Source organism: Mustelus asterias, chromosome 3 (assembly GCF_964213995.1).
Source record: "Mustelus asterias chromosome 3, sMusAst1.hap1.1, whole genome shotgun sequence".
Taxonomy (NCBI): domain Eukaryota; kingdom Metazoa; phylum Chordata; class Chondrichthyes; order Carcharhiniformes; family Triakidae; genus Mustelus; species Mustelus asterias.
In genome coordinates this window covers 88249114-88267588 of record NC_135803.1, presented here as the reverse complement: position 1 = coordinate 88267588, position 18475 = coordinate 88249114, and the positions used below count along the sequence as shown (strand labels likewise).

The window sequence follows — 18475 nt, the reverse complement described above, 5'->3', positions numbered from 1 at the left end:
GCCGCCTCTTGAATACGTTCAATTTTTTGGCATCAACTACTTCCTGTGGTAATGAATTACACAGGCTCACCACTCTTTGGATGAAGAAATGTCGTCTCACCTCCGTTCTAAATGGTCTACCCTGAATCCTCAGACTATGACCCCTAGTTCTGGACTCCCCCGTCATTGGGAATATCCTCCCTGCATCTACCCTGTCTAATCATGTTAGAATTTCATAAGTTTCTATGAGACCCTCCCTCATTTGTCTGAACTCCAGCGAAAACAATCCTAACCTAGTCAATCTCTCCTCGTACATCAGTCCCACCATCCCCGGAATCAGCCTGGGAAACCTTCGCTGCACTCCCTCGAGAGCAAGAACATCCTTCCTCAGAAAAAAGACCAAAACAGCGCACGACACTCTCGGTGTGGCCTCACACATCCCTGCTCCAGTACTCGAAACCTCTCGCAATGAAGGCCAACATGCCATTTGCCGCCTTTACCGCCTGCTGCACCTGCATGCTTACCTTCAGTGACTGATGCACAAGGACACCCAGGTCCTGCTGCACACTCCCCTCTCCCAATTTACAGCCATTCAAGTAGTAGCCTGCCACCTTGTTTTTGCTTCCAAAATGAAAAACTTCGCACTTATCCAAATTATACAGCATCAGCCATTGATTTACCCACTCACCCAACCTGTCCAGATCATTCTGAAGGATCTCTGAATCCTCATCACAGTTCACCCTTCCACCCAACTTGGCATCATCTGCAAACTTTTGAGATGTTGCATTTTGTTCCCTCATCCAAATCATTAATATATATATTGTGAATAGCTGGAGTTCCAGCACCGATCTCTGTGGCACCCCACTAGTTGCTGCCTGCCAATTTGAAAAGTACCCATGAATTCCTAATCTTTGTTTCCTCTCTGACGACCAGTTTTCTATCCATCTCAATACACTTCCCCAACCCCATGCACGTTAATCTTGCTTCCTTTCTTTAAGGAAGGAAACCTGCTGTTCTCTTCTGACTCAGCTTATATGTGACTCTATACCCATGGCAATGTCTCCATAAATGCGTTTTTAAATGGCTACAAATAAGTATAATAAGAATATCGTTGACTGACCCAGCCTTGACCTCTACATTGGGTTGGATAAAGCAAAAGGAACATCCAATTCGGTCCACCTCAATAGCATCTGGAAACCTGTGCCAAAGTTAGGAGAGCTGTCCTGTAAACCATTGAAGCAACAACATAATCAAACTCATTATGAAAAATTTCACACTCCTCAACCTCCTATCCCACTGGCAAGATTGATCCAGTGGAGGCAACACAGTGATGTATTGATTTTGGACCCCATGGAGTCTCATGCATCAGTCAAACATGGACAATGATAACTGCTGATTACCACTATTTACCCTCAACTGACTAATCTGAACTCCTACGTGTTGTATATCAGTTGGAAGAAGTAAGGGTAGGCATGTATTCTCTCTGTGGGAGATTTCTGTGCTCATCACCAAAAGTGGCTTGGTAACACCAACATTGGTTGAATTCTAAAGGGCAGCAACAGACTGAGCCAGCATGAAGGAAAGGTGGGTACCTTATCCTCGCCTGTAAAGATGCATCTATCCATGACTGTTTTGATGGGAGTGACCACTGCACAATCCTTTTGGAGATCAAGTCCTGCCTTCACACACAGGGCACCCTCCATGGTGTTTTGTAGCAAGGCCACCATGCTAAATGGGATAGATCTGTTCTGAATCTACATCAAGAATCTAGGTCACCTACATCAACTACAAGCTGTGACCATGTGGCCCTGGCATATCCCTTAGTGGCTCAGTGGTTAGCACTACTGCATCACAGCACCAGGGACCTGTGTTCAATTCCAGCCTTGTATCTGTCTGGAGTTTGCACATTCTCCCCATGTCTGTATCGGTTTCCTCCGGGTGCTCCGATTTCCTCCTGCAGTCCAGTGATGTGCGGGTTAGGTGGATTGATCATGCTAAATTGTCCATTAGTGTCCCAAGATGTGTAGGTTAGGGGGATTAGTGGCATAAATACGTGCGGTTATGGCGATAGTGTGCGATGCTCTGAGTCAGTGCAGACTTAATGGGCCGAATGGTCTTCTCCTGCACTATAGGGATTCTATGATCACCGTCCAGTCAACTGACCAACCTTGGTTCCATGAGCAGTGCAAAAAGAGCATGCGGAGCAGCATCAGGCATGCCTCAAAATAGTTATCGACCTGTGAGGCCACACCACAAGACCAGGCATCTTTTGGAGTGGAGCAAACCAAACAATTCCACAATCAACAGATCCAATCAAAGCTCAGCAATACTACAAATGAACTATAGTGGATTGTTAAATAACCAAGTGGGAGGAGCCGATAACACCATAAGCATCTTCATCCTCATCAATGAGCACAGATAGGAATGCAAAAAGCTGAACATTTGCGGTCACCTTCAACTGTGTTGAGTGTACGATCCATCTTGGTGTTTTCTGGAGGTTTCCATCTTAACAAATGCCAGTCTTCAATTTTTGAACCAATTTGATTCGCTCCATGTGCTATATAGGAATTGGCCAAGTACATTGGATAAGGTGAAGGCTAAGGGACCCAAAGACAAAAAAGCAAAATACTGCGGATGCTGGAATCTGAAATAAAAACACACAATGCTAGAAAATCTCAGGTCTGACAGCATCTATGGGGAGAGAATTGAGCCAACGTTTCGAGTCTGGATGACCCTTTGTCAGACCTGCTGTGATGTTCCAGCATTTTCTATTTTCATAGAAATCATAGAAACCCTACAGTGCAGAAACAGGCCATTCGGCCCATCAAGTCTGCACCAACCACAATCCCACCCAGGCCCGACTCCATATCCCTACACATTTACCCGCTAATCCCTCTAACCTACGCATCTCAGGATACTAGGGCAATTTTAGCATGGCCAATCAACCTAACCTGCACATCTTTGGACTGTGGGAGGAAACCGGAGCACCCGGAGGAAACCCACACAGACACGAGGAAAACGTGCAAACTCCACACAGACAGTGACCCAAGCCGGGAATCGAACCCGGGTTCCTGGAGCTGTGAAGCAGCAGTACTAACCACTGTGCTACCGTGCCGCCCCAAGGCCTCAAAGGCATCCTGGTTGTAACACAGAAGGGAAAAGACTTTCAGTTACATCTCGCTTTTCGGGACCAGTGCACTTGCTAACTAATAAAGCAGTTTTGAAGTATCGTCACTGTTGTAATGTAGGAAACAGCCAATTTGCAGTTTGTGGGAGTTTGCTGTGTGCAGTTAGATAATGGCCAGATATTCTGTCAGTGGTGTTGATTTGGGGGATTGATATCGATGGACACAAGGGTTACCTTCCCTGTTCCTCTTCAGATTAATGCCATGGGATTGTTTGCATCCATCTCAGAGGGCAAAGAGGGTCTTGGTTTAGCATATCCAAAAGGCAGCACCAACAATAGTGTAGCACTCCTTCAGCACTGTGCTGGAGTGTCAACCTGGACATTGGTGCTCAGGTTCTGGAATGGAACTTTAACCCACAACCATCTGTTTGGAGGTAAGGGTGCTTGCTACCAGGCTGACACTTTTGAAGCACCAACTGCATCTGGCAAATGTGATCCAGTAAGCTACAATACTGCTATCTGCCAAACAAAGTGGGAACATTGCTCAGCTACATCCAGTCCACAAAACGTGGGAAAAATCCAATCTGGTCTGTAATTGCAAATCTTAAGTTCAGTCCGTGTGGATTCCGAGGAAAAGGGGGGGAAAATAGCTCATTGTTCCATTGGAGCAACTCTATCTGCTAGTGGTATTGGCAAGGTATCTAGAGGGGATGGGTGTGAAGGCAGTGCAATGTTCCTCTTGCAGTAGAGGTTTCCAGCATGGAAATGGGTCCGTCGTCCCAACTTGTCCATGCTGCCTCTTTTTAAAAAAAAAAGTCCCAAGCTAATCCCAATTGCCCGCATTTGGCCCATATCCCTCTATACCCATCGTACCCATGTAACTGTCTAAATACTTTTGAAAAGACAAAATTGTACCCGCCTCTTCTACCTCTGGCAGCTTGTTCCAGACACTCACCACCCTCTGTGTGGAAAGAAATTGTCCCTCTGGACCCTTTTGTATCTCTCCCCTCTCACCTTAAACCTATGCCCTCTAGTTTTAGACTCCCCACCTTTGGGAAAAGATATTGACTATCTAGTTGATCTATGCCCCTCATTATTTTTTATAGACCTCTAAGATCAAACCTCAGCCTCCTACGCTCCAGAGAAAAAAGTCCCAGTCTACCCAGCCTCTCCTTGTAACTCAAACCATCAAATCCCGGTAGCATCCTAGCAAATCTTTTCTGCACTCTTTCTAGTTTAATATCTTTTCTGTAATGGGGTGACCCGAGTTGGACACAGTATTCCATGTGTGGCCTTACCGATGTCTTGTACAACTTTAACAAGATGTCCCAACTCCTGTATTCAATGTTCTGACCAATGCAACCAAGCATGCTGAATGCTGCCTTCACTCTGTCCACCTGTGACTCCACTTTCAAGGAGCTATAAACCTGTACCCCTAGATCTCTTTGCTCTGTAACTCTCCCCAACGCCCTACCATTAACTGAGTAAGTCCTGCCCTGGTTCAGTCTACCAAAAATGCATCACCTCGCATTTACTTAAATTAAACTCCATCTGCCATTCGTCAGCCCACTGGCCCAATTGATCAAGATTCCGTTGCAGTCCAAGATAACCTTCACTGTCCACTATGCCCCCAATCTTGGTGTCATCTGCAAACTTACTAACCATGCCTCCTATATTCTCATCCAAATCATTAATATGAAGGACAAATAACAGTGGACCCAGCACTGATCCCTGAGGCACACTACTGGTCACAGGCCTCCAGTTTGAAAAACAACCCTCCACAACCACCCTCTGGCTTCTGTCGTCAAGCCGATTTTGTATTCATTTAGCTACCTCACCCTGGATCCTGTGAGATTTAACCTCGTACAGCAACCTACCATGCAGTACTTTGTCAAAGGCCTTGCTAAAGTCCATATAGACAACATCAACCGCGCTGCCCTCATCTACCTTCTTGGTTACCCCTTCAAAAAACTCAAGACATGATTTTTCTCACACAAAGCCATGTTGACTGTCCCTAATCAGTCCTTGCATCTCTAAATGCCTGTAGATCCTGTCTCTCTCAATTTCTTCCAACAACTTACCCACCACAGTTGTGAGGCTCACCGGCCTGTAGTTTCCAGGCTTTTCCTTGCAGCCCTTTTTAAACAAAGGCACAACATTTGTCACCCTCCAATCTTTAGGCACCTCACCTGTGGCTATTGATAATTCAAATATCTCTGCTAGGGGACCCACAATTTCCTCCCTTGCCTCCCACAATGTCCTGGGATACACTTCTTCAGGTCCTGGGGATTTATCTACCTTGATGCGCTTTAAGATTCCAGCACCACCACCTCTGTGATATGTACACTCCTCAAGACATCACTGTTTATTTCCCCCAGTTCTCTAACATCCATGCTTTCTCAATAGTAAATACTGATGAGAAATATTCATTTAGGATCTCGTCCATCTCTTGTGGATCTGCACATAGATGACCTTGTTGATCCTTAAGGAGCCCTACACTCTCCCTTGTTACACTTGTGCCCTTTATGTATTTGTAGAAGCTCTTTGTATTCTCCTTTGCCTTATCTGCCAAAACAATCTCGTGTCCCCTTTTTGCCCTCCTGATTTCTCTCTTAACTCTACTCTTACACCCCTTATACTCTTCAAGGGATCCACTTGATCCCAGTTGCCTATGCATGTCATGTGCCTCCTCCTTCCTGACCACGGCCTCAATATCCCGAGTCATCCAGGGTTCCCTACTTCTGTCAGTCTTGCCCTTCGCTCTAAAAGGAATGTGCTTACCCTGAACCCTGGTTAACACACTTTTGAAAGCCTTCCATTTACCAGCTGTCCTTTTGCCATCCCACAGACCCCCCCAATTAACTTTTGACAGTTCCTGCCTGATGCCATCAAAATCGGCCTTGTCCCAATTTAGCATTTTAACTTTTGGGCCAGACCTATCATTCTCCATAGCTATCTTAAAACTAATAGAATTATGGTCACTGGTCCCAAAGTGATTCCTCACTAACCCTTCTATCATCTGCCCGTTTTTATTTCCCAAGGGGAGGTCAAGTTTTGCACCATCTCTAGTCAGGCCATCCACATACTGAGTGAGAAATTCCTCCTGAATACATTCAACAAATTTCTCTCCATCCAACCCTCTAATACTATGGCTGTCCCAGTCAATGTTGGGAAAGTTAAAATCAGTAAAGTGATGGAAGATACCATCAGCAGTGCTATGAAAAGGTACTTAACAATTGCATGCTCAGTTTGGGTTTCACTGGGGCCACCTGAATCCAAATCCTCATTACAGCCTTGGTCTGATCATGGAAAAAAAAGCTCAATTCCTGATGCGAGGTGAGACATCAAAGCAGCATTTGACTGAGGGTGGCTAAAAGGGGAAAATCTCTTCACTAGTTGGAGACATAGCAAACACCAAGGAAGATGGTTGTGTTTGTTGGAGGCCAATTATCTTGGTCCCTGGACATCACTGCAGGAGTTCCTCAGGGTAGTGTCTAGGCCCAACCATCTTCAGCTTCATTAAGGTTAGAAGTAGCAAATGTTCATTGCACAATGTTCCAATCACAATTCCTCAGAGAATGAAGCAGCCAGTGCTTGCTTGCAGCAAAATCTGGATAGCACTCGGGCTTGGGTTGGTAAGTGGTAAGAAACAAGTGCCAAGCAATGACAATTTCCAATGAAAGCAAGTTGAACCACCTCCCCATGACATTCAAAGATGTTACAATCTAATTTCCCAATATGAACAAACTCGGGATCACCGCTAACCCGGAACTTAACTGGATCAGCTGCATATAACAGGTCAGAGGCTGGGAGTTCTGTGACATGTGACTAACCTGCTGACTTGCAATACCATCAACGCTCTAAGCTTGACACCATCCAGGATAAAGCAGCCCCACTTGATCAGCACCCTATCCAACACCATAAGCATTCATTCCCCCTCAGTAGCATCCAGGCTGCAGTACGTAACATCTGCAGGGTGCAGAAACTCATCAAGTTTCTTTGAAAGCAACTTCAAAATCCATCTAGATTGCCAGAGGAGTAAAGGCAACAGGCACTGTAGTTCCCTCGTTGAGTTGGTCAAAATTCTATTTGACAACACTATGGAAGCATCACCATCTGAATGAAAAGGTCCTAGACAGCAGTTCGCTACCATCTCTCTAGGGTAATTAGGAATAGGGTTGCATCTCGTAAATGGATGCATTAAAAGCTTTGGCTTTTAAAGAAGTGAGATCATTGCAAGTTCCGATTAATGGCTTTTCTGTTCTCTAGTTAGATTATGTCCGTAAAATTCCTCTTAATCCATCTTCAATTTTATGATGATCCATTTCTATATTGGAACATAAAGCAAAAACCATGTCCATATGTTTTATAGACTATTTGTTCACACTAACTCCTGAGAAACAGATGTGCCTGTATTTGCCTATAAAATTAAATTAAGACAGATTGCAGAATGTTTCTCCAGTCCTAAAAACTGCCTTCGTCAGAGCTTCTACAAATACATAAAGGGCACAAGTGTAACAAGGGAGAGTGTAGGGCTCCTTAAGGATCAACAAGGTCACCTATGTGCAGATCCACAAGAGATGGACGAGATCCTAAATGAATATTTCTCATCAGTATTTACTATGGATGAGATCCAAGCAGCTTAATACCTGGATCAGTGTAGCTCCAATGCACCGACACCGTGACACCATGCAGGACAATCTGCCTGCTTGAGGGTGGCACGGTAGCACAGTGCTTAGCACTGCTGTTTCACAGCTCCAGGGACCTGGGTTCGATTCCCGGCTTGGGTCAATGTCTGTGGAGTTTGCACATTTTCCTCGTGTCTGCGTGGGTTTTCCCCCGGGTGCTCCGGTTTCCTCCCACAGTCCAAAGATGTGCGGATTAGGTTGATTGGCCATGCTAAAATTGCCCCTTAGTGTACTGAGATGTGTAGGTTTGAGGGATTAGCGGGTTAATATGTAGGGGGATGGGGTAGGGCCTGGGTGGGATTGTGGTCGGTGCAGACCCGATGGGCCAAATGGCCTGTTTCTGCACTGTAGGGTTTCTATTTCTTTGACAGCTTGCCAACCACTTTAAATATTCACTTCCTGTACTACTGGCAGCAGTTGGTACCATTATAAGATTCACTGCAGCAACACGACAAGGCTCCTTCGACAACCAAACTTCGAAACCCGTGACTAGTAGAACAAGTGCAGTAGCGGTATGGAAGCACCACCACCTGTAAACCCCTCTCCAAGCCACATAGTATCTTGACTTGGAGCTATTTTGATGTGGAGATGCCGGTGTTGGACTGGGGTAAACACAGTAAGGAGTCTAACAACACCAGGTTAAAGTCCAACAGGTTTATTTGGTAGCAAAAGCCACTAGCTTTCGGAGCGCTGCTCCTTCGTCAGGTGAGTGGGAGATCTGCTAGCAAACAGGGCATATAAAGACACAAACTCAATTTACAGAATAATGATTGGAATGCGAGTCTTTACAGCTAATCAAGTCTTAAAAGTACAGACAATGTGAGTGGAGAGAGCATTAAGCACAGGTTAAAGAGATGTGTATTGTCTCCAGACAGGACAGCCAGTGAGATTTTGCAAGTCCAGGCAAGTTGTGGGGGTTACAGATAGTGTGACATGAACCCAAGATCCCGGTTGAGGCCGTCCTCATGTGCTGAACCTGGAGCTATTTTGCCATTCCTTCATTGTCACTGGTCAGAATCCTGAAACTTGCTCCATGACACCCACGCCTCATGGACTTCAGCGGCTCGCCACTAGCTCCTCAGCAGCAAATGGGGGTAGGCAATAAATACCTGGCTTTGCCAGCGAGGTTTATATTCCATGAGTGGATCACAAAAACCCAGCTCCAATTTTCTCATTATTTGACCAATTCTCCAGATTTTCTGCAACTAGACTTTTAGTGCACAATCGGGCTTTAGACTTCACCTTACCATCCTTTGAAAAGCCCTTGTTTTGAAAATGAGCTGTCTGCCAAATAATGGTTTTTAGTCCAGTGGCCGGAAAACGGAATTAAACTTTTAAAGCAAGGTTCATTAGGAATCATTAGGAATCATTCATTAGGAATCGCGTCAGTCTTTGCAAAATCCATCAAAGACAGATGACTTCAGGGGAGTGTGAAAGACTTTATCCCCTGTCTAATTAACAAGGTCCCTATGGCAATCACCTGTTGGATACGGCCATTGAGATTAATCACTTGGACAATGGAACCCCAGCTAAACTAGCTTCCAGACCTGAATTGATCAAGTCATCTTTTTAATACACGGACAATGTCTTTTTAAATTGCTCCGGCGATTCGAGAAGGAAGATTGGTTGATAAGTCAGCCCATTGTCTGTTTAAACGTTTTCCCAGCAAAACAGAGTAAGCAGCTTGGGAAGAATACCTAAGTGGAATCCCTCCCATCTCTTCTACAACCCAACTGGTAAACTTCGAGCTGTTTGCTGACTGAGAGCAACCAACTCAGTGGTCTACATTTCTAAATCTGAAGCACCAAGACCATTGAACTCAACCTGAAACTAATTGAGTCACCAAACTACAGACTGTATATTTTTTAATGGACTCCTCCCCATTCTCTCATTTGTACTTGGTTGTGTGCGGTCTGTGTGCACCGAAGTCTGTGTATTTTATTTTACATAACTCGTGTAATAAAGCTAAACTCTGAAACTTGAAAAAAAATGCTCTGCTGATTCTTTTGTGATCATAGCACAAACATTTCAAATGCTCAATTGACAAGTATATTTTCAAACAAAAAGTATTTGTTGCGCTCACGAGGAGAGGGTAAGGAGGGGAATCATTTGACCCCTCCACCTGGTCATAACAGTGCTCCCTATTTCTCCCCATGTCTAATTAGCATGGTGCTGAATCAGTGATTCATTAATGCCTTAAATGGGGTGGAGATGTATGGGTGAGTGGCACTTTTCAAAGGTGCTGCTCCGACGTGGACACTTTTTTGGTTAGGAATTGGTCAGCCAACTTCTCTTTCATAACAGACAATGAACCTAACTGTATGGGTTTCACGGCTTAGCTGAACCTGTTTTCTAATAGCATACCAGCTTGAGTGTAATGTAATGGTTTGCTATAATTGTATGAGTAAATTTAAAGGAAACAGCGTTAAAGCACATTACTGCGAGGCCCATTGTTGGAGTCTTAGTCACGGGTGTGAAATTGGGCAATATTACAATTGCCATTGTTTTCAACGAGAATGGAGCTATCAGCATTATCTTTCAGCTGCTGTCAACTAGAGGTAACAGCAGGTCGCAAGAAAATATGGAACAAGTTGCTGGGAAAATCTGTGCCACTGTCCCTCATCATGAATTAATTCAACCAATGATTAATTTACAAAAGATGCAATATTAACTGTTATGGCTGAGATTTTGCTAGTTTTCTTGCAGTTAAACTAGGCCTGTAACAGGTACATTCAAGTATTTCTTATCTGCACAATTTGTTTATTTCTTAAGCTGAGATCAATGAGAAGTTAGAAGTTGACAGTGAGAACAAGGGCATGACGACTCTCAATCTTCCTATTAAAAACACATTTAGTTTTTGGGGTCCCTTTTCAGAACAAAGTCTTAAGAATGCTGGAAATATTGAATTGTATTCAGATAGTGAGTATATTCTCTTCCTCTCCATTTGCACTGCATCTTTCAGCAACTTTGAGTGATAATCTATGGAACCCTTTCAATTGCAGCCGCAGCCATTTCAAGGCAGAGAGCCAACAACTGCGCCCATATTATGTAGCCTTGCAGTGGGCTGCAGAATAACTTGTTTCTAATTGTGGGTGAATGCTCTCTAAGGTTTAGAAGAACAGGAAAATAGAGTGTGAAAATACTGATGGTGATGCTGGGGTTGCATTTTAAAAGCATGTTAGTTATAGAAGGAGAAAGACTGAAGGTGGTAATTTGAGAGGGGAATGTGCAACGAGACCTGGGTGCCCTCGTACACCAGTTGCTGAATGTAACCCTGCAGGTGCAATAGAAGGTAAAGAAAGCAAATGGTATGTAAACCTTAGCGAGAGGATTGAAGTACAGGAGCAGGGATGTCTTGCTGCAAATATACAGGGCCTTGGTGAGGCCACACCTGGAGTATTGTGCATAGTTTTGATCTCCTTTTCTGAGGAAGGATGTTCTTGCTATGGAGGGAGTGCAGCAAAGGTTTACCAGACTGATTCCTGGGATGGCAGGACTGATGTATGAAGAGGGATTGAGTCGGTTAGGATTATATTCACTGGGGTTGGGAAGAATGAGGGGGGATTTCACAGAAGCCTATAAAATTTTAACAGGGCTGGACAGGGTAGATGTAGGAAGGATGGTGGGAGTGTCCAGAACCAGCAGTCACAGTCTCAGGATACAGGATAGACCAATTAGGACTGAGATTAGAAGTTTCTTCACCCAGAGAGTGGTCAGCCTGTGGCGTTCTCTACCACAGAAAGCAGTTGTGGCCAAAACATTGTGTTTTCAAGAAGCAGTTAGATATAGCTCTTGAGGTGGAGAGGATCAAAGAATATGGGGGGTGGGGAAGCAGGAACAGGTTACTGAGTTGGATGATCAAACATGATCATCGTGAATGGTAGGGCAGACTCAAAGGGCCAAATGGCCGCCTCCTGCTCCCATTTATTTATCTAAGAACTCGTCAAGGAGACAGTTTGATAGGTCTTGATTTTAAAGGTTACAGTTGTCAATCTCTGATTAGTCACATGGTTATGGTTTAATTAGTCACATCAGGTAATGGGTATGTGTACACCTGTAAATGGGGATAGCTGGGACACTGGTTGCACTAGTGTTGATTGGGAGCTAAGTCAATAAATTCTCCAGCAGAGAAAGCTGTGTTTCAGTTTTAATTTCAATCAACTTGAATCCAGTTGATAGCAAGGAAGAGGGTAGCCTGACCATACAGTCACTTATTGATAAACAGCTGGTAATCTCACCAATGTTTCTTTATCCAATGGAAATTTCCCATGCAATTTCTGGTCTGTGGAACTAGACATTGTAATTTTCTGGCACAAGAAGTGCATTTTTTTAAACTTACAAATTCAAGATAAATTTCTAAGAATTTATATTGTGCTTGAGAAGGTTGTTATCTTAAATAGTATTTTTGTTTTGCATTGTTTTCCTCCTTCGTTACGTTAACAGTACCTTTTAATGTAATAAAACCACCAAATATACCCCAGAGGAACATTATAAAACAATGAGATTGGGCCACAGAACGAGAATTTGGGTCAGATCCCAAAAAACTTGCTCAATGAGGAAGGTTTAAAGAAGCATCTGGCAAGGGAAACAAGGTGGTGAAAAGTGCAGAAGCTTTTAGTGAGGGAATTCCCTAAGGGGAGTTCAAGACACAGCTACCAAGGTGGAGTGATTAAAATCTGCGATGTTCAAGCGGCCGGAATTAGGTGAGTGCAGACATTTGAGGAGGATTTGTGGCTCGAGATTAGAGATGGGGAAGGATGAAGCCATCAAGGGATTTGAAATCAGAATAATTTTAAAATTGAGGCATTGCTTAACTGGGAGCGAGAGTAGGTCAATGAGCATAGTGATGGATGAACAGGACTTGTTTTTCGAGTTAGGTCATTGGCAAAAAACTTGGGTGATTTCAGGTTTATGGAAGGTTGAATGTGGGAGGCCAGCCTGGAGTGTATTAGAGTGGTCAAACCTAGAGATAAGCAATGGTAGCATCTAGCGATAGCAGATAAGTTAAGGCAGGCACAGAGTGGGGAACTGCTATGGAGGTGGAAATAGTAATAGTGACCACTTGGATGTATGCTATTTCATTAAAACAGTCACTGAGCAATGCCCTGCTCAGTTTGGGTTCTGCCAGGGTGTCTCAGCTCCTGACCTGGTTCAAACATGAACAAAAGAGCTGAATTCCAGAAGTGAGATGAGTGTGACTGCCCTTGACTAGAGTTAAGTTTACCTTCCTTCCACCATAAGGTGTCCAGCACCATGCACAACTCAGATACTGAAGCAGTCCATGCCAAATGCCACAAGACCTGGACAATATTCAGGCCTGGGCTGACAAGTGGCAAGTAACATTCGTGCCACACAAGTACCAGGCAATGACCATCTTCAACAAGAGAGAATTTAATCATTGCTGCTTTGGGATGGGGGGTGGCAGGAAAGGGTTTAACCAGAAATCCAGCTTAACCAACTACACACATACTGCGGCTACCAGCGCAAGTCAAAGGCTAGGAATCCTGTAGCAAGTAATTCACCTCCTGACTCGAAGTCGGGAGTGTGATGGAAAACACTCTACTTGTCTGGATGAGTGCAGCTCCAACAACACTCAAGAAGCTGAATACCATCCAGGGTGAAGCAGCTTGCGTGAGTAGCACCCCATCCACAAGCATTTCTCTTTCTACCACTGACACAGTGGCAGTTGTGTACCATCTGCAGGATACAATACAGAAACTCACCAAGCTTCCTTCCAAACCCGCGATAGTTATCATTTGGAAGGACAAGGGCAGCCGACATAAGGGAAGACCACCAACTGGAGTTTCCTGTCCAAGTCGCTCACCATTCTGACTTGGAAATACATTGCCGTTCTTTCACTGTCACCGTGTCAGAATCCTGGAATTAAACTGATCAAGTGATATGCTTTTGTGAAAAAGTGAGCATTCCATTCAAAGAAATAACTCAAATTCTTGATTTTACAGAAACATTTAAGGAACTTGTCCACTGACAAGTATTAATTATACCGTGATACTTTTATGTGAATTATCCACTTTTTGGAGAATAATGATACCAATTCTCAATATTACAGACTTGTGCTGTGCCTGCTTAGATGCCAGTCAGTCATGCATCTGATTGGCATTAGCTTACTCCAGCATGTTGACTGGTAGTATTGGGAAGCATGCATGTCTTTACATTGTAAAGGAGTTGTAGGAGTAGGTCTGTTGCAAATTGGCACAGTTGGAGAAAGGTGGGTTGCAAGTGGATTGGAGGGAGGAGAAGATGCACTCAGCAACTGAATAACAAGTAAATATTACTAGCATTTTATTGTACATGCTTTTGTAATAAAAATTTCTCACTCTTGGTAGTAAGAGGTCAAATGACAAAAGATGATTTGCCCAATCTTAGTTCAACCATTCAAAATTAAAGTATTCCTATTGTTTACGTGGTTTAAACCTCAGCTACTCTTGTCTATAATTGTATTTCTTGAGCATTGAGGTTTAATGCTTCTTGATAACATTCAGAATTATTTTTTACATTCCCATTTACAATCCCTCTGCCTCTGGGCAGGCAAGTGGCAGATAGAACATAATGCAGAGAAGTGAGGCATAAGGGACAGGGAGAGGCAATATAGACTTAATAGCATAATTCAGAAAGTGTGCAGGGACAGAGGGATCTGTGGGTTCACGTGCAAGACTGCACATATTGAAAAAGTGGTTAGCAAAGCATATGGCATCTCGGGCTTCACAATTCGAGGCATTGAGTACAAAGGGCAGTTATGCTGTATCTTTTAATTAAAACTCTGGTTATGCCCCAACTAGAGTATTCCCTTCAATGCTGGCCACCACACGTTTTCGAAAGAATGTTGGGGTTCTCGAGGAGGTGCAGAATGGTGGAATTGGAATGTGAGATTTCAGCTACAGGGTTAGGTTAGAGAATCTGAGGTTATGCTTCTTGGAGAGATTTGATAGGGCTGTACAGGGTTATGACAGATTTGAACAAGGTAGATGAGGAAAATACACCAATTGTACAAGGACTGGGAAATGCAGATTTAAAGTTTTGGGCAGGAGATGCAGGTGGTATATTTCAACTGGAGTTTAAAAGAGTGAGGGGTGACTTGATTGAAGTACATAAGATCCTAAAAGGTATTGACAAGGTGGATGTGAAAAGGATGTTTCCTCTTGTGGGTGAGTCCAGAACTAGGGGGCACTGTTTTAAAATTAGGGTCACGGTTTTGGGATAAAGTTGGAGAGAATTTTTTTCTGAGGACTGAGGGTGTTTTTGGGGTGGTTGGGATCGTGGAATTGGAAGCACAAACAGATCAGCCATGATAATGAATAGCAGAGCAGATTTGAGGAGCCGAATGGCTTCCTTCTATTGTGTATTTGAGGAACTGTTTTAAACAGAAGTGGTAATGACCTATCATACTCTGCGCACAAGGGTGGTGAAAGTGGAGATGATTTCGAAAGGTAATTGGAAAGACAAAAGGCCTCCTGTTTCGTAATGGCTCTCTATCACTACTCAATTTCCTTTCAACTTTGAAAAGCCTGTTTTTTCAGTTCCTCATAATTGAACCTATGCTTTCTAGTTATTTTCTGGATTCCAATTCTTGAATGTTTCTTATTGCTTCCTTCCAATCCACTCTCGACCCTCATTTAGTGTCAGTTACGTATTTACCAGTGGGTTTCTAAGTTCAAATTGTTGATGCAAACTTAAAAGGTACCTCAACACTGACCTGGAGCATTGTGTCCAACCCTGAGCATCTTTAGGAAAGGATGTTAAGACCTTGGAAATGGTGCAGAGCCGATTCCCTGGAATGATACCAGGGATGAGGGACTTCAGTTATGTGGAAAGACTAGAGAAGCTGGGGTTCTTCTCTGCGCAGAGCAGGTTCGGGGGAGATTTAGTAGAGGTGTTCAAAATCATGAATGGGAGAAACTGTTTCGACTGACTAGAACAAAGAACAATACAGCACAGGAGCAGGCCCTTCGGCCCTCCAAGCCCGCGTCGCTCCCCGGTCCAGGATTGAATCCTGAATCCAGGATCCCCGCCCAATTTTCCAGCCTATCTACATACTAATATCCTATCCACCGAGCTGTCCCTCACAGCTATGATGCTTTGTTCATCACAACCTATTAACTCACCCCTACCCCCCCATTCCAGACCATGTGATCTCCAGGGAGAGGCGAAAACCCAGAGTGAAAACCCCAGGGCCAATATGGGGAAAAAAAAATCTGGGAAATTCCTCTCCGACCCCCTGAGGCGATCGAAACGAGTCCAGGAGATCACACTGGCCCTGATCGGAAAATGCTTCCCAACCCTATTCATTTCCACTTCCACGAACACCATATGAATTCCCTGCCCCCGAGACAGGTTCCCAACTATCCGCAGTCTCGCTCTGTACTGGCACCAGCAAGATGATCATAGAATGAAGCCTTGAAACGAGAAACAAAGAACAATTAGCCCGCGCCGCTCCCTGGTCCAAACTAGACCACTCTTTTGTATCCTTCCATTCCCACTCCGTTCATATAGCTGTCTAGATAAGTCTTAAACGTTCCCAGTGTGTCCGCCTCCACCACCTTGCCCAGCAACCCATTCCAGGCCCCCACGACCCTCAGTGTAAAATATGTCCTTCTGATATCTGTGTTAAACCTCCCCCCCTTCACCTTGAACCTATGACCCCTCGTGAACGTCACCACCGACCCGGGGAAAAGCTTCCCACCGTTCACCCTATCTATGCCTTTCATAATTTTATACACCTCTATTAAGTCTCCCCTCATCCTCCGTCTTTCCAAGGAGAACAACCCCAGTTTCCCCAATCTCTCCTCATAACCAAGCCCCTCCATACCAGGCAACATCCTGGTAAACCTCCTCTGTACTCTCTCCAAAGCCTCCACGTCCTTCTGGTAGTGTGGCGACCAGAACTGGACGCAGTATTCCAAATGCGGCCGAACCAACGTTCTATACATCTGCAACATCAGACCCCAACTTTTATACTCTATGCCCCGTCCTATAAAGGCAAGCATGCCATATGCCTTCTTCACCACCACCTCCACCTGTGACGTCACCTTCAAAGATCTGTGGACTTGCACACCCAGGTCCCTCTGCGTCTCTACACCCTTTATGGTTCTTCCACTTATCGTGTAGCTCCTCCCTACATTATTCCCACCAAAATGCATCACTTCGCATTTATCAGGATTGAACTCCATCTGCCATTTCTTTGCCCAAATTTCCAGCCTATCTATATCCATCTGTAGCCTCTGACAATGTTCCTCACTATCTGCAAGTCCTGCCAGTTTTGTGTCGTCCGCAAACTTACTGATCACCCCAGTTACTCCTCCTTCCAGATCATTTATATAAACCACAAAAAGCAGAGGTCCCAATACAGAGCCCTGCGGTACACCACTAGTCACAGGCCTCCAGCTGGAAAAAGACCCTTCCACTACCACCCTCTGTCTTCTATGACCAAGCCAGTTCTCCACCCATCTAGCCACCTCCCCCTTTATCCCATGAGATCCAACCTTTTTCACTAGCCTACCATGAGGGACTTTGTCAAACGCTTTACTAAAGTCCATATAGACAACATCCACGGCCCTTCCTTCGTCAACCATTTTGGTCACTTCTTCAAAAAACCCCACCAGGTTAGTGAGGCATGACCTCCCTCACAAAACCATGCTGACTATCGTTAATGAGTTTATTCCTTTCTAAATGCGCATACATCCTATCTCTAAGAATCTTCTCCAACAACTTCCCCACCACGGACGTCAAGCTCACCGGCCTATAATTACCCGGGTTATCCTTCCTACCCTTAAATAACGGGACCACATTGGCTATCCTCCAATCCTCTGGGACCTCACCTGCGTCCAGTGACGAGACAAAGATTTGCGTCAGAGGCCCAACGATTTCACCTCTCGTCTCCCTGAGCAGCCTTGGATAGATTCCATCAGGCCCTGGGGATTTGTCAGTCTTTATATTCTCTAACAAACCTAACACTTTCTCCTTTGTAATGGAGATTTTCTCCAACGGTTCAACACTCCCCTCAGAGACACTCCCAGTCAACACATCCCTCTCCTTTGTGAATACCGACGCAAAGTATTCATTTAGGATCTCCCCTACTTCTTTGGGCTCCAAGCATAAGTCCCCACTATTGTCCCTGAGAGGTCCGATTTTTTTCCCTAACAACCCTTTTGTTCCTAACGTATGAATAAAATGCCTTGGGATTCTCCTTAATCCTGTCTGCCAAGAACATTTCGTGACCCCTTTTTGCTCTTCTAATTCCCCGTTTGAGTACTTTCCTACTTTCTTTGTACTCCTCCAGAGCTCCCTCCGTTTTTAGCTGCTTGGACCTAACATACGCCTCTCTTTTCTTTTTGACCAGTCCCTCAAGAAGGTTGGTTACCGGAGGAAAGAGATTTTAAATGATTGGCAAAAGAATGTGGAGATGGCAATTTTTAAAATGATCCAGAACCAGCTATCTGAAAGGATGAGAGAAGCAGTTTTGAGTAGTAACTTTTAAAAAGAGAATTGGATACTAAAATAAAATTGCAGGTCTGCAGAGAAAGAGCAGGGTGTAAAATTGCTAACTCTTTCATAGAACTGCCACAGTCTCAATGGGCCAAATGATCACCACCTTGTGCTGTATAATACTATGATTTACTCCCAAGTTCCTAAACCTTTGATTTAATGTTGTCTGGAAGCTTTG

The 18475-nt window shown here is 44.3% G+C and overlaps 1 protein-coding gene across 6 annotated transcripts in view; it reads left to right on the top strand.

Annotated features, from left to right (window-relative positions):
• nckipsd (NCK interacting protein with SH3 domain) overlaps positions 1–18475 on the top strand; it is a 301148-nt gene that overhangs the window by 38149 nt on the left and 244524 nt on the right. The gene's annotated exons all lie outside the window — the stretch shown is intronic.